This window comes from Bubalus bubalis, chromosome 10, assembly GCF_019923935.1.
Source record: "Bubalus bubalis isolate 160015118507 breed Murrah chromosome 10, NDDB_SH_1, whole genome shotgun sequence".
NCBI classification, from domain to species: Eukaryota; Metazoa; Chordata; class Mammalia; order Artiodactyla; family Bovidae; genus Bubalus; species Bubalus bubalis.
The window spans coordinates 12,483,675-12,499,329 of record NC_059166.1 but is presented as its reverse complement, the minus strand read 5'-3'; the positions used below and the strand labels follow the sequence as shown (position 1 = coordinate 12,499,329).

The window sequence follows — 15,655 nt, the reverse complement described above, 5'->3', positions numbered from 1 at the left end:
ACCAGCTGAACCACCAGGGAAGCCCTATGTCACATATGATTATCTCTATTCTACGCAAAGAATAGAAAAACAGCTATGGCTTTGTAAGAAAAGCCCCAAACCAAAATCACGAGCAAGCTTAGAAGTTAAAGTGACGGGATCTGCCTTTCAGTTCTGGTTCTGCCACCATGGAATGCTGGGCATGGCAACAGTCTCTCTGCACCTGATTCTCACAGTCAGTCCACACTTTTGTTATGAAAAATGATTTATTTATTAAACTCTCTACCTTATTATTAATCTTGATTCTGGAAAATGTTAGTTAAATCTGAGTCTTTGGTGTGAAAAATAAAAAGGGGTGAAAAAAACATGTACTCCCAGGGTTCATCAAATATAATTTCATTTACTTGCGGGTACTAATATTTTGCATTTTTACCTGATAATAGTTTATTAGCATTGGTAATAGTAACTAAAATGGCAGGTATTGCAGACTAACTTTTAGTTCATGAGATGCTCTTTCTCATGAACTATCTGTGTTTTTATAGAATAAAACCATCCCACACAAAGTATCTCTTCTGCTGTCATCGTATGCTTGTGTTCTCTCTTCAGCCGGCAGTGGAGAAGAACTTATTAAAGTCATAGGTGTTGAGTGAAAAAAACATAAATTATAAACATCTAGTCATTATTTTTTTATACATTTCTGGAGTTGTTTATTTTGTATAATAGCCAATTCTTAAGTCTGTACCATGAAAAATATGAGTTAAATAATGGATAATTAATCTTGACATAATCTCATGGCATTGCTTCTTAAAATATATATATATATATATATATATATATGTAAAAACCAAGTCACCAGGATGACACCGAGAATTTAACTGCTGTCCTGAGCTGCCTTATTGCACAGTCACTTAAACCCACATGAGAGAGGTTTACAATATGAGTCACTCAGGTTCCTCTACAGGAAGATCATTTTTCTCTTGCCTTGAGTCCGTACTCAGATACCATGTGGCCATCTGGTGGATTGCCACAAATCCTGTATCTGTAAGCATAGTATCTAGGATACATCTGAAGGAAATGTATTAAAAGGAAAGAAAATTGAGTCACTGTTTTATCCTGATCAGAAAGGTGACAGTAACCTGTCGTCCCAAAGGAGGCACTATTCTTGAGAAAATTACAGTGGGATGGTGGGGGTTAAGAGGCCTCCCAGCAGTTCCCACAGTTCTAGCAATCAGGCTAGATTTGGGTTCCATCTCCTTGAATCCCCTCTTCTGGCTCCATTGGTGTTATTGTGTCTTGTGTCTTCACAGGTGCCATCTTCTTTCCCAGACTATGCAAGAGGGGGACCCCGCTCTGTTTTCCTTGCTAGTCCTGGAAAATTCACACCAGCCCTTCTCAAGCTCTTCCTAGCTCTGAGCGTTAGATGTGAGCATTCCATCCTTAAGAGATGTGTCTTTCATGAGGAACCAAAATTGTCCCCAGCTTACTCTGGAACTAAGTGAAAATTAATCTGCGGGCAAACACTTCCTCTTGTTCACACTTAACCATTCTGTATAGCCTTCTAATAGAGCACTTCTCACTTTGCTCTATAACTTGAGAGCTTTCACATTTCCTCTCACCATCACCTACAAAAGAAAATGTATTTTCCATTGCAAACCAGCACACACAGATGTGTGTGTGTGTATGTGTGTGTGTGTGTGTATATATATATATATATATATATTATGTATATGTATATATATATGATTGATACAGAGATATAGACACATATCCATGTGAGTTGCCTTACCTTGACTGCACGCTCTCTGATATTTTCCATTCTGTGCTCCTCTGTTCTACTTTGTTTGTTTATTTTTGTCTGCGCTGGGTCTTCATTGCTGTGTGTGGGCTTTCTTTGGTTGTAATGAGTGGGTGCTACTCTTCATTGCAGTGTTCGGGCTTCTCACCGTGGTGGCTTCTCTTGTTGCAGAGTGTGGACTCTGCAGGTGTGGTGTACAGACTTTCTGCATGTGGGATCTTCCCAGACTAGGGATCGAATCTGGTTCCCCTGCATTGGCTGGCAGATTCTTAACCACTGGACTCCCAGGGAAGCCCCTATCTATTTATTCTGAGTGCTGATCAAGACCCATTAAACTGGTTTCATGATTCTGTCTGTTTGGGTCACACGTTGCTGTTGGAACCACACAGTTCTGGTTAATGTGCCTGACACCCCCGGCCCCATCCCTGCTAGACTCTGATCTCCCTGTGGGCAGAAAGTGAAGCTTGTCCCTTCCTCTGCATACTGAACATCCACCTTGGTGCCTGGCAGGTAGCAGATGCTCAGGTTAATATTAGTTGCACCAAAGAACTCAGCCTCATTTGTAAAATCTGAAACAGAGAGGTGCCCAGGCATACCCGGGGGGCAGTTGTGAGAACAGAATGAGATCATATATTTAAAGCACAGAACATAGGGCCTAGTACCAACAGATGCTCAGTTAACACTTGCTTCTCTCTGACTTTCTAGAACTGGCTCTCCCTTTAACGGAGCATCGGAACTGTGCTGCACTTTAAGTATAATGAGATGTTTGAATTCCGTTAACCTGAGGCCTTCAGCCACTCGGGCATGCTGAGATTTTCCAGGATGCCAGAAGCCAGGGACAGATAGCCTTCAGAGAGTGCAGTTTCTTCTGGGGTTTAGCACAGGCCAGGCCTTGGCTGGAAATAGGGAAAGGTCACAGGGGTGAGTTGGTTTTGCCATACTCTGTGCGTGCATGCTCAGTCGCTTCAGTCATGTCCGACCCTTTGCGACCCCATGGACTGTAGCCCCCCCAGGCTCCTCTGTCCGTTGAATTCTACAGGCAAGAATACTGGAGTGGGTTGCGTTGCTCTCCTTCAGGGGATCTTCCAACCCAGGGATCAAACCCACATCTCTTATGTCCCCTGCATTGGCAGATGGGTTCTTTAGCACTAATGCCACCTGGGAATCCATTGCCATACCCTAGTGGGACTCATTTCTCCATAAAGGGTGGGATGAAATCATTATTAGAATTTTGTGGCAAAAATGAAAGCGACTTCCACATTTAAAAAGACTATGCATTTAAAATCAACGTGAAATTTAGAGTATTTTGTAACTCAGAGGTCTTTATAAGAACTACTATATTAGAAAGACTACACCTAAATAAAGTCTGATGTAGCAGAGAGGGCACTAGTGGAAGAACTTCTGGTTTGATCCGCAGTATCTGGCCACCAGACTGAGTGGGACAGCCTCTCTGGATCTTATTTCTTCATCTATGAAAGGAGACCCCTCTCCATTCCCAAAATCCTGTGATTACAAATATGGGCTTTAAAATCCATTTTACATTCACTGGATCATATTAATCAACAGGGAGCTAACATTTCACTTCTCAGCTGCAGAGTCTGAATCAGATACAGTGCCTGCAAGCTTTTCTCTTGATAATTGTTGCTTGCCACTCTCAGAAGTGCCGAATGGTGCTTAGCTGACCTGATCACCAAAATGAAGTCAGATTATCTGTTATGTTCAGAGATAGAACTTCAAAAATCAGGATTTTGCATGCATCATCACAATAATAGTTTGTTCTAAATTGTATGTTACTTAGTCCATGAAATGTAACCTCTTCATTTAATGTGTTGTGAGTTGATCATTCACATATGAGTAATGTAATGAGCCTGCTTGCTGTTTTCTTCTAGGACAGAATGACTCGGAAGATAATGGAGCTTTGAAGTCTAGCAGAATATGAAGTCTTCCCTCTTCTGGTTTAAATTTAAGAAGGTCAGTAGTGAGTTTCTTTTGCTACCAGCTGGTCCTTCCCATCTTCCCCAGTTCTTAACAAGTAGGCTGTCCTGAAGTTAGCAGGGTGGTTACGAAGGCCTTCGCTGCATCGGTATGGAAGTCAGGATTTTTTCAGATGTCTGGGAGTAAAATGCTTAGTGTGCAGAGGTTCGCAGCACAGTTCTGTGCCACCAGCTCCCTAATACAGAGCTTCTCCTTTGTTTCTTCGCAGTACTACCCTCCCAGGTACCCCCCACCAAGGCTCTGATGCAAACGAAAATCAGATAATAAGTGACTCAGCTTGAAAGGTCAAGCTCCTCACCAAAAAGGACTCCGTTACCTTTGCTGTTTTCAAAATGAAGAGAGTCAGCTTCCACAGGGCACCAGGGTGGTGGCACATTAGTTCTTAAATAAAGAAAAAAAGGAGTTGGTGTCAGAAGCGGTCTTTTTCTGACTCATTTGCTCTCCATTTTTGCTCCTGTTTGGCTGATTATGTTAACCTGCTCAGTCTCCATGCCCTAATTTTGCCACTTTCCACCTAAAATTAAATGCATGTCCAACCCTGTCACTGCTCTGAGCAGCCCTCTATCTGATTAAACCCAGCCCCCCTGCCTGGCTTCCAAGGTTCTGTGGCCTGATATCCACCCCCATCCTCATCTCGCGATGCCCCTTCCTCACTCCTAGACCTGTTGGGTCCATGTCTTTGCTCTTGGCTGTTCTCTGTCTGACCTTAAGCCTCCTCCTCCCCTGACTGCATTGCAAGACGCACTCAGGGATCAGCCCCTCTGAGCAGCCTTTCCGGGATCCCCACCCCCACCCCCATAGTGGGCAGCAGGCCTCTCCATGATCCCGTGATCCCTGCACACACACCTCCATACCTACACTCACCACTTCATGTCCATTTAACAGTTTTACTTTTTTCTCTCTCCTGCTGGAGGGAGACAATTGTAAGTCATTATTGCTGAAAATTCAGGGACTCTCCAGCGAGATGAGATTTCTGAAAGATGTACAAAAACATAGAAAGAGAAGGGTGAATAACCAAGGGTGAACGTGAGAAGAGATTTAGGACAGCAGAAGCCTTAAATGAGCTTTGACTTGCAAAGATGCAAAAGCTGGTATTAATAGAAAAGACTTTTAAAACTATTTCTAGCCAAAAGAAGAGAGAATAGGGGCTAACAAGTCAGGCTGGAGAAATTGAGCATGAGCAGGCCACTATTTTTGTAGATATCACAGGGGGCATTTTAATGAGCAAAAGCTGCTGGACCCCTCCAGCCCTGAGAGGTTGATTCTATAAAACAGGTTATTGATTCTATAAAAACAGATGTTGAAATTCTGTATGAGGTCCATACACGTCCCAGGACGTGAGCTAGTAAGATAATTCTAGAGTTGGAAAGACAGCCTGCTGAAGAGTTGTCAATAATTACTGCTTTTCACCTAAAATGTTGAAAGCAGCTTTTAGAGTTAGTGAATTTATCCCCAGGACACGGTTTACTCTCTGGGATGATCTGATTCGTCAAGTGTGCACCATCGTTAGTGATACTCTGCACTCAAACAGCCCCTTTCATCTGTGGATCCCAAAGACTTTTGTAAGCATTCATTAGTTCTCACACATAACTCTGAATTCACCTGCACACTTGTGAAGTGGTTGTAAACAGTGTTACAATCCGGGCAAAGCCAAACCACTGTGATGGCATCTCCTGGGTGTCCAGTTGTTGCTGGCAGCTGAGATACCTGAATGAACTCCAACCTCCTCCCTCCATTGATGTCAGATCGTCTGACATTCAACTATCAAATAAGGTACGAAATTTGCAGGAAATTTCTCGACTTCTAATCAGCATATGAGTTTGAGAATGGTATATCCCGTCTGGCTTTGTCTTGTGTTCTGTCCCCCTACACAAACTCACACACAAAGGGAGAGCTGTCTGGAAGGTTCTGGGACAAGACTGACCACTTTACTTTACAAGATTGACCACTTTATTGTTGACTTACCATCCGCCTTGCCCCCCACCCCATGGCCCACCAGCTCCAGATCCAGTTAACACTTAACACCATTTAACTAGTAACAGGGAATTCCTCTGGGGTTGGAGATGAAGGGAAAAGCCTACCTCCCACCCCCTGTGGTTCTGACTTTGACACATTTTAATAGTTAAAAGCTAAAGAAAACCTGATGCCTTCATTTCCTCTCCATCTGTCCCTTCATAACCCCCTACAGTCTAGCTTGCATCCTCTCCCCTCTTCTGAAGTCACTTTTTTAAAAGTCTTCAAGGACCTCCTCGTGGAATTCCACAAGGCATTTCTGGGGGTCGTTCCACTTGACCTCCCTGGTAATTCTACCCACCCTGCCCTCCTCCAAAGTCTCTTTTCTCTTGACCTCTGTGGCCCTGGGATCCCCACTTTCCTTTCCCCTCTCTGGTCATTTCTCTTTCCTGTTAGGAGGATATCCGTCATTCCTGTGGTCCCTGAGCATCTCTGAACCTCCTGTAGAATAACCCTTATCTCCCATGGGATAGAGACTGGAAAACCTCCCAGACTGGAAAACCCAGAGACCACGTTCTTTTCTCTCTTCCTCTGGTTTTCTATATCCAGTGGCTCCCAGAGGTCCTACTTTTTCTCTGAAGTAGTTCTTAGCACTCACTGCCTTCTTGGTTGGGCTCCAGCATCCAGAGCCTGGTTTCCAAGACTCCTTTGATCCTGTGCATTAACAAGATATGTTTGTACAATTCCCTCTTCCAGTTTTTGATGGTTTCCATATAATGTGCTGGACTGGGTGGCTTAAACAGTAGAATTTTATCTTCTCACAGTTCTGGAGGCCAGAAGTCCAAGATGAAGGTGCCTTCAGGGTTGGTTTCTGATGAGACTCTTCTGTCTTGTAGACGGCCACTTCCCTGTGTCCTCACATGGCCTCTTTGTGTTTGCAGAGAGAGACAGAGAGAAACAAGGAAGACAGAGAGAGAGGAGAGAGAGAGAGAGAGGCCTGGTGTCTATTCTTCTTTTCTTCTTTCTTCTATCAAAATCAGGGTGAACACTTATGACCCTATTTAATCTTTATTACCTCCTTAAGGGCCCATCTCCAACTACAAGTCACATTGGAGCTTAGGACCTCAACATACAAATTTGGAGGTGATGCACAAGTCAGTCTATAGTATATATTTTTTCTATTACACTGGTATGTTTATATAAAATATATAAAATATACTCAAAAAAAAATGAGAATTTAAAAAGCAGGTACAAATACAAACTCTGCTGTTTTCTCCCCATATCCCAGGGCATCACCTCAGTGTACCTGGGCTACATTCCCCCCGTTCAAAACTGCGGACCTGGGCAATGCCTGCAGTGTCCTGATGGCTCAGTCCACGCCAGGCTTTCACATCGTCTTCCCATCCGGCTCAGCCTCTGTATCAGCCTTTGTGAAACACTGGTTCCTTCTCCTCCCCTCCCTCTGAGAGCACTGGTACCCTGGGTTGCCCAGGAGAGGCTAGGCCACTGCCAGCTTGAACCTCAGGGTCCTCCCCGTCCCAACACGACGTCTGCTTCAAGCCGTCGTTCCTCTCACCGCCTCCCTTGGAACGCGCTTCCTCCTCCTCTGCAGGTCCGGGGCCTCCAGCTCACATCCTCACCATGCTCCCCCTTCACTCCCACCTGTTCGTCTCTTCCTCCCTGAAGCTCCGTCCCATCCTCTGGTTCAGGGGCCCCTGCGGCTCAGCAGTGTTACTTCCGCATTCACGGGTGCCATCTTTCCTCCTCGAATGGATTACAGGCCCCAAGAGCTCTTGGAGGCTTCTTCTTGCAGACTTCTTCTTCATTTTACGTCCTCCGCTGAGCACAGCCTCTGAGCTTGTCCTCTGTCGCTGCAGTGCTTCTCTGTCCTCCTTCCAGGGGTGGTGGTTGGGCAGAGACCACCGTGGAGGCCTTGGAAGCAGCAACGCCATCTGACTTACTGATCACGGGTGTGCTTGTGGCCCAGATGTGTTTGGGGCAGACAGCTTAGCACGATTGAGTTCCTAAACGTACTCCAGCTCAGCTTCTTGCCAATGGTATTTCCCAGAACTTGGTAATATAGTCTCCTAAAAATTTAATAGAAGAAAAGTTGGCTGCTTATTGAAAAGTGGACTCTTGACTGTCGACTCAGATTACCTTAAATTAATGTTGACAAATGCAAGATTTATTAGGAAAGCATCCCTCTGTTTAGTGCCCAGTGGGGTTCAGGACGTGCATGTAAATCATTCAGATAACAATTTTCCTGGGTTGAGCACTTGGCATTCGCCCACCATAAGTCACCTATAAATAGTGCACCTATTCACAGATGGCAGAGCTGGGATGCTGGCAGTGAACACTCAGGAAAAGAATGGCTTTGAACTCTGAAAAGGCAGCAAGCCTGGAGCTGTTTCCAGATCTCGAATTCCCCTGTAAAACTCACCAGCTCATGCTGACCTGAGAATTTCAAACCAGTGCGCTAAAGTGAAGATACCAACTCACTTCCTGAACTTTATCTTTATGGCCCCGTGGCTGCGATCCAGTTTCCAGATATGTATTCGGGGGCCATGCCATTACTGAGATGAACAGCCTTGGAGACCCTTTAGCTGAAACTCACTCTTCTCTGTGCCATGAATATGTGCTGGCTGCAGACTGGTTGCCTGATCCCCTTGTGGGTCCAATTGCCCTGCAAATTGAATTGTTTAAGGTTTAAACTATGTATTTTTTCCCCTCATCTACAAGGTGAACTTGGCAAACTCAGTGTGTGTCATAATTGTGTTTAGAGTCCACAAGTCATTGCATAGTATGTGTTTCAAGTATGAGGTTGTTCAGGGTCCTGAACCAGGATTATCTCTGCAGCCTCTTTGAGTGATAGTTGGTTGCCAAGGATACTAACTGGCGCTGTGGGTGACACCCACTTAATCTGCAGAGACCATGCAGGTAACCTTCAGACCACGTTGCTCAGATTAAAGTGTAGTTGTGGCTCTCCTCTAACAGTTCATTGTTGGATTTTCCTCTTGGTTTCTTTTTACTTTTGCATAAGAGCTACCTGTGTCTCTGATGTGGAAAGCAAAGGTCTGAGTTGGAAAGAGAGACGGACCTGGGAGAGGCCAGTGCTGGCCACAGCAATGTCTGCTTCATGAATATTTCTTTGAGATTTTTGAGCCTTTTCTTTTCACAAGAGACCCACAGAGAGGGATTTCCCTGACGATCCAGTTGTTAGGACTCTGTTCTTCCATGGCTTAGGGCTCCGGGTTCAGTCCTAGGTTGGGGAACTAAGATGCTGCATACTGTGCGGTGAGGCCAAAAAACATTTTTTTCTTTCAAATAAAAATTAAAAAATAAAAAGAGAGACCTGCAGAGAAAGAAGGAGGGCACAGGAGGGGAGAGAGGAAGGGAAAGATCAAGAAAAGAAGAAAGGAAAAGGAAGAAGGGAGAAAGAAAACAGTCTCCCCGTGGGTCCCGTATGGGTTTGTGAACCCGCCTCTCTGAGCAGAGTTTAACTCGGGACACAGCCTCCCCTCGCAGCCTCCCTCCACTGTGGCTGCTGGCAGGGGCCGCGGGGACATCACAGATGGCACCGGGGAAGGATGCGAGGGCCGGCCTTCTCCGTTCCCCAGGCCCTGGGCTGAGGCCCGTGTGGGGAATACCCACGTGGGTTGCCAAGTCAAGCATTTTCATGGCCTGAGTCACACAGACAAGAGTTTTACTCTGTGAACACAGACCAGGCGAATAAAGAACCAAATGCCAATCCCAGAAGGCAAGGAAATGATCATTAAGTGCCATTCTGTGCACTCAGGGTAATTGTCCGTGCCATTCTTTGGTGGCTCTGTTCTGGGCAAGGGCAACGCACGCTTCCAAGGCCTTGTTGAGCACCAGGCCCCCTCACTGTTTTCTTTCAACCCGGCTTTGAAGCTGGACGGTGCAAACCAGGACGGAGTTTGGAAAGTCTGTGTTCATCGCTGGGGTTTAATTAAAATACACTGAGCCTTGCAAAAACTTGTGGTTTGGAGTAATGGAAACTTTAGGGAATCAGAAACAGAGACTGATCCATGGAAGAAAGGTCTGATTTTCTCCTCAAGCCTTGGGTTTCTTGCCATCCATTTCCTCCCAGACTTGTAGTTGACGCCTTCTTAAACATATGAATTATTTTTCTTTCTTTTTTTTTTTAAACATGTGAATAGTTTTTTAAAAATTTATTTTTAAATTGGAGTATAATTGCTTTACTTGTGTGCGTGCTAAGTCACTTTAGTCATGTCTGACTCCTTGCGACCCTATGGACCGTAGCCCAGCAGTCTCCTCTGTCCATGGGATTCTCCAGGCAAGAATATGGGAGTGGTCACCATGCCCTCCTTCAGGGATCTTCCCAGCCCAGGGATGGAACCCAAGTTTATGTCTCCTGCATTGGCGGGTGGTTTTTTTACCACGACCACCACCTGGGAAGCCCCATAATTGCTTTACAATGTTGTGCTTGTTTCTGCTGTTCAACAGTGTGAATCAGCCATATGTATACATTATATCCCCTTCCTCTTGATGAATTATTTTTCTAGTAAGAGACCAACCAATTGTATTACCACAAGTAATCACTTATACAGAAGAATTATCCAAATATTCATACTATTTCATATTCCCCTTCTGTTGGATTGATTTATAAATATATATTTATCACATACCTATTATGTGCAGAGCATGTGAGAGGTGCAAGGGGTACAATTGTGAGCGCCGCTGGACCAGCCTGGCCTCTTTCCTCATGGAGCTCCTGACAGCTTTCGGTGCCTCTTGGTCTTTCTATGTTAAGAGCATGGCATTTAGCTTGGTCTTGAGGAGTGAACTTGACGTTCACAAAGTGTCAGTTAGTTAAGAAAAAGAAATGACTTTGAATATAGACCTTGTCACCAACATACAGCTGTATATAACTGAATATATATCGCTAATAGTGATGACGTAGCAGTATTCTTCAAAGCACGATTTACACATGTTTCTCCCACATGTCAAACTTCATTTCAGCAGCTCTGTAAATCCGTCAGAGGGGGGCTTTCCATGGCTGTTGCTGAGAGGCGGGTCTTGACTGACCTCAGGCTCTTGAGAACGGTGCTTCTCAAAGTAATTTTTTGCATCCAAGTCTCGTGGATGTGTTTGTTAAAATTCAGATTCTTAGCCTCACTCCAGATCCACAGAATTAGACTCTTAGGAGTTCAGGATCAGAAAGATGCATTTCTTTTCTTTTTTTTTTTATTTTAATTTTTTTAAACACCAAAAACATTTTGCATTGGGGTATAGCTAATTAACAATATTATAGTTTCAGGTGAACAGCAAAGGGACTCAGCCATACATATACATGTGTCCATTCTCCCCCAAACCCCTGCTGCTCCCATCCAGGTGGCACATAACATTGAGCAGAGTTCCATGTGCAATACAATAGGTCTTGTTGGTTATCCATTTTAAATATAGCAGTGCATACATGACCTTCCCAAACTCCCTATCTATCCCTTCCCCCTGGCAACTGTTAAGTTCGTTCTCTAACTCTGTGAGTTTTAGAAAGATCCATTTCTAACAGGCATTTTTGTGCAAAGTAGTTTTAAGAACATTATTTTCCTAGCATTCTTGTCAAAATCAACGTAAAAACAATCAGTGGATTGGTCAAACCAAAGAAACTCGATCCAATATTTGGGGGTGGGGAGCTGATATCAGGCAGGTCTATGATAAGTTTATTTAGCATCATATAGCCCCTTCCCCCAAAGCAATAAATAATAAAATGATACTCCTTTCATTTAGCTGGCTGTGCCTATGACCTTAGTCAAGTCATTTGATTTCTGGCTTTCCTCATCTGCAAAATGAGAAGCTGGTCTTCATGATCTTTAAGCACATTTTTTTTCTTCTTTTTTATTAATATCAACAAACTAAGTAGGTACCTGACGCTGAAACTCCAATACTTTGGCCACCTGATGTAAAGAAATGACTCACTGGAAAACACTCTGATGCTGGGAAAGATTGCAGGCAGGAGGAGAAGGGGACGACAAAGGATGAGATGGCTGGATGGCATCACTGACTCAATGGACATGGGTTTGAGCAAGCTCTGGTAGTTGGTGATGGACCAGAAGGCCTGGTGTGCTGCAGTCCCTGGGATCACAAAGAGTTGGACATGACTGAGTGACTGAACAACAACAACAAAATAGGTGTCTGCAGTGGCAGCTAGTACTTTTACCCTTTCCCGTCCATGAAACCCTCCCATGTGTGATGCAAATACTGGTCACCAGGAGATTAAAGGCAGAGACAAAGAAAAAGATTAGCACAGCAGAAACAGGTCAAGTAAACGTTCAGACTCTAATTTTAATTGTTTTCTCTTGTCTTCCTTCTTCTACTGAATAATATTCTTTTTTCTTCTGTTATATAGTGATTGAATTCATCATCTTTAAGTCATTCTTCCACTTATGTAACACTTAAGGAGCATCCAGTATATTCCAGGACAAGGCTGTATGTTGAGCACGTGGACATGAACAGTCTGACCTCATATGGTTTTCCCTCTACTAAAATCAGTACATTTGAACCCAAATAGTTCATTGATACCTTTTCAATTTTAAGTTCCTTCTCCTGAAAGGATAATGTAGAAAAATTGTTAAAAACATAATGACCAAAAAACAAAAAAAGACAAGGGTATTTTTTTTTTTTTGAGCTATATCTAAGCTATGGTTTTTCCAGTGGTCATGTATGGATGTGAGAGTTGGACTGTGAAGAAAGCTGAGTGCCGAAGAATTGATGCTTTTGAACTGTGGTGTTAGAGAAAGACTCTTGAGAGTCCCTTGGACTGCAAGGAGATCCAACCAGTCCATTCTGAAGGAGATCAGCCTTGGGATTTCTTTGGAAGGAATGATGCTAAAGCTGAAACTCCAGTACTTTGGCCACCTCATGCGAAGAGTTGACTCATTGGAAAAGACCCTGATGCTGGGAGGGATTGGGGGCAGGAGGAGAAGGGGACGACAGAGGATGAGATGGCTGGATGGCATCACTGACTTGATGGACGTGAGTCTGAGTGAACTCCGGGAGTTGGTGATGGACAGGGAGGCCTGGAGTGCTGCAATTCATGGGGTCGCAAAGAGTCAGACACAACTGAGCAACTGAACTGAACTGAATTGCTTACATTTGGAACCTAAATTTTTGAAAGACAAACCCTATACAGTCATATATTACTCCTGTCCATGTGAGTAAACAAACAAAACCCACAGTTGTATCATTGTATGTGCTGTCCCATCCTCTATAATGATGTTCCCTGGGAAGAAGGGAAGACAGGTGGGTTCTTTAAGGTTTTTGAATCTTTAGTGACAGAGGTGCTTATGCTCATTTTATATTAATAACACCTCCTATATAACAGATAATAACTGTATGCTGATTTGTTTTCTATTTTTGTTATCTTTCAGAGAATGGCAATAAATCTTTAGAGAATGATAGATGAAGAACCTTCCTTTAAAAAGACTATTTCAAACTAATCTCCCCCTAATTATATTGGAAGGCTTTTCATGATAAAATTCATGGAAGGGTCACTGAAGTGAAGTGAAAGTTGCTCAGTCATGTCCGACTCTTCAACCCCGTGGCCTGCAGCCTGCCAGGCTCCTCTGTCCGTGCAGTCCTACAGGCAAGAGTACTGCAGTGGGTCATTGGAGTTCAGAAATTCTCCTCACTCCGTAGGTATGATTTAAATGTTTAAAGTAAGAGTTAGTCGCTCAGTCATGTCTGACTCTTTGCAACCCCATGGACTGTCGCCCACCAGGCTCCTCCATTCATGGGATTTTCCAGGCAGGAATACTGCAGTGGGTAGCCTTTTCCTTCTCCAGAGGATCTTCCAAACCCAGGGATCAGACCTGTGTCGCCTGCATTACAGGTGGATTCTTTACCATCTGAGCCACTAGCGAAGCCCTTCAACTAAGAGGGTACCTGGATTTATGAGCTTCTGCCTACATCTTGGATTTAAGAGGAAAAAGGGTATTTGCACTTATCTTTGTGATCTATTTTATATTCAGGAGAGGACTCCGTCATGAGGTTGCTTTCTTCAACTATTGGCCATTTTACACAATTTGAAGAGATTTCAAAAAATGTATCTTATTCAAGTAGAGTTGGTTGACAGTATTGCATTATGAACAGATTTTTAATTAAGGTTTATAGGTGAGTCACCATAAAAATGATGCAAATTTTCTCCCTCCACTCCTGCCCCTGGAGAAGCCACTGAAGGATGCTTCCCTTGTCTCGTGTGAAGAGGACACGGGTGTTGTAAGGCCCTTTCCCCTGACCTTAGGTCTGAGAGGGGCCTTCTCTGCCGTTCCTCCTCCTCAGTTTGGAAAGATCCTTCTTGATCTTGGAAAGGTCAAGTTTGGAAAGATCCTTCCCCATCACTGAGACGCTCACCTGTCTTTATTGTTTTTTTCAAGCAGGCAGGATTTATTAAGCAAGCAGCCTGCAGCCCACCCCGAGACATGAGAGCAGATGAAGCCCAGTAGGACTGGTCTCATCTGTTTTTTTTTTTAATATATAATTTTATTTATTACTTTCTTTTACTTTTGGTTGTCCTGGGCCTTTGTTGCTGTGTGGGCTTTCTCTCTAGTTGCCGCATGTGGGCTTCTCATTGTGGTGACTTCCCTTGTTGGGGAGCGTGGGCTCCAGGGCATACAGGCTTTAGTGGGCTCAGTGATTGCGGCTCATGGGCTCTAGAACACAGGCTCACTAAGTTGTGCTGCACACAGCTTAGTTGCCCCACCGCCTGTGGGATCTTCCCGGATCAGGGATTAAACCCGTGTCTCCTGCATTGGCAGGCGGATCCTTTACCACTGAGCCACCAGAGAACCGCCCTGCTCTCATCCGTCCTGAGGACTAAATGAAAACAACCAGAAGAATTGTATTGGCTTCTTTGTTTGCATCAAGTCACACCCCAAGACCTTGCGGGGAGAGTTTGAGGTGTGCTAAACTGCACATCCTAAAGGAGATCAGTCCTGGGTGTTCATTGGAAGGACTGATGTTGAGGCTGAAACTCCAATGCTTTGGCCACCTGATGCAAAGGGCTGACTCATTTGAAGACTCTGATGCTGGGAAAGATTGAGGGCAGGAGGAGAAGGGGATGACAGAGGATGAGATGGTTGGATGGCATCACCGATTCAACGGACATGGGTTTGGGTGAACTCCGGGAGTTGGTGACGGACAGGGAAGCCTGGCATGCTGCGGTTCATGGGTTTGCAAAGAGTTGGACACGACTGAGTGACTGAACTGAACTGAAACCACACATGTGACTGCCAGACAGAGGGGCAAGTCTCCTCTTGCAGGGAAAAAGTAGCATTTTCTCCAGAAGGTCAGCAGAAACCTGAACTCATGGCGGCTTCAAGAGACAAGCTGTTGTGTCTCAGAGGAAGAAACAGCACAGCTTTCAGCCTCTCTGGGCCCCGAGATGCTGGGTGGGCGGCACCCGGGCTCACGGTGCTCCTGGTGCCCAGTATCACGCCTGCTTCCTGCCTCTGATTTCAGGCCTTTCAGAAAGCTTTCTGTGAAATGGAAATCCTGAATGGTCTTTTCTGATGCTTTCTTCCTTTGTGGTAAAGAGCTAATTTCATATACTTGAGGAAGCTTTTTCCAAAGGGACTAAAAGTGGGCTGCTGGAGAAAGAATCAAAACACATGTGCGGGAGACAGATGAGCATTTAGGTACTGGAAAACTGTGAACACTTCACACTCCACACAGAAGGTCAGGGGCCCCGGCTCCCAGCTCTGTGCAGGGCACCGCTCAAAAGCTGGGGTGGGCCAACTTCTTTCTACATTGAAAATCACCTCCTGGTCTCCCCCATATCACAGTGGATAGTACAGCACAGGGGACACAATTTGATCTCTGGTCTGGGAAGATCCCCCTGCCCAGGCCATAGAGCAGCTAAGCCCGTGCACCCCAACTCCTGAGCCTGGACAC

The 15,655-nt window shown here is 44.7% G+C and overlaps 1 protein-coding gene across 4 annotated transcripts in view; it reads left to right on the top strand.

The window, feature by feature from the left end:
* The window catches only part of SCAF8 (SR-related CTD associated factor 8), a 312,229-nt gene that overhangs the window by 190,070 nt on the left and 106,504 nt on the right, over positions 1 to 15,655 (top strand). For 2 of the 4 annotated variants that reach the window (XR_003112098.3, XR_006542276.2), the window contains 2 exons: positions 3,664 to 3,745; positions 3,978 to 4,178. The gene's annotated coding sequence lies outside the window, so the exon portion shown is untranslated. Of the gene's footprint in view, positions 1 to 3,663; positions 3,746 to 3,977; positions 4,179 to 15,655 lie in introns of those variants that run through there. The other 2 variants (XR_003112095.3, XR_006639628.1) reach the window with 1 other exon arrangement.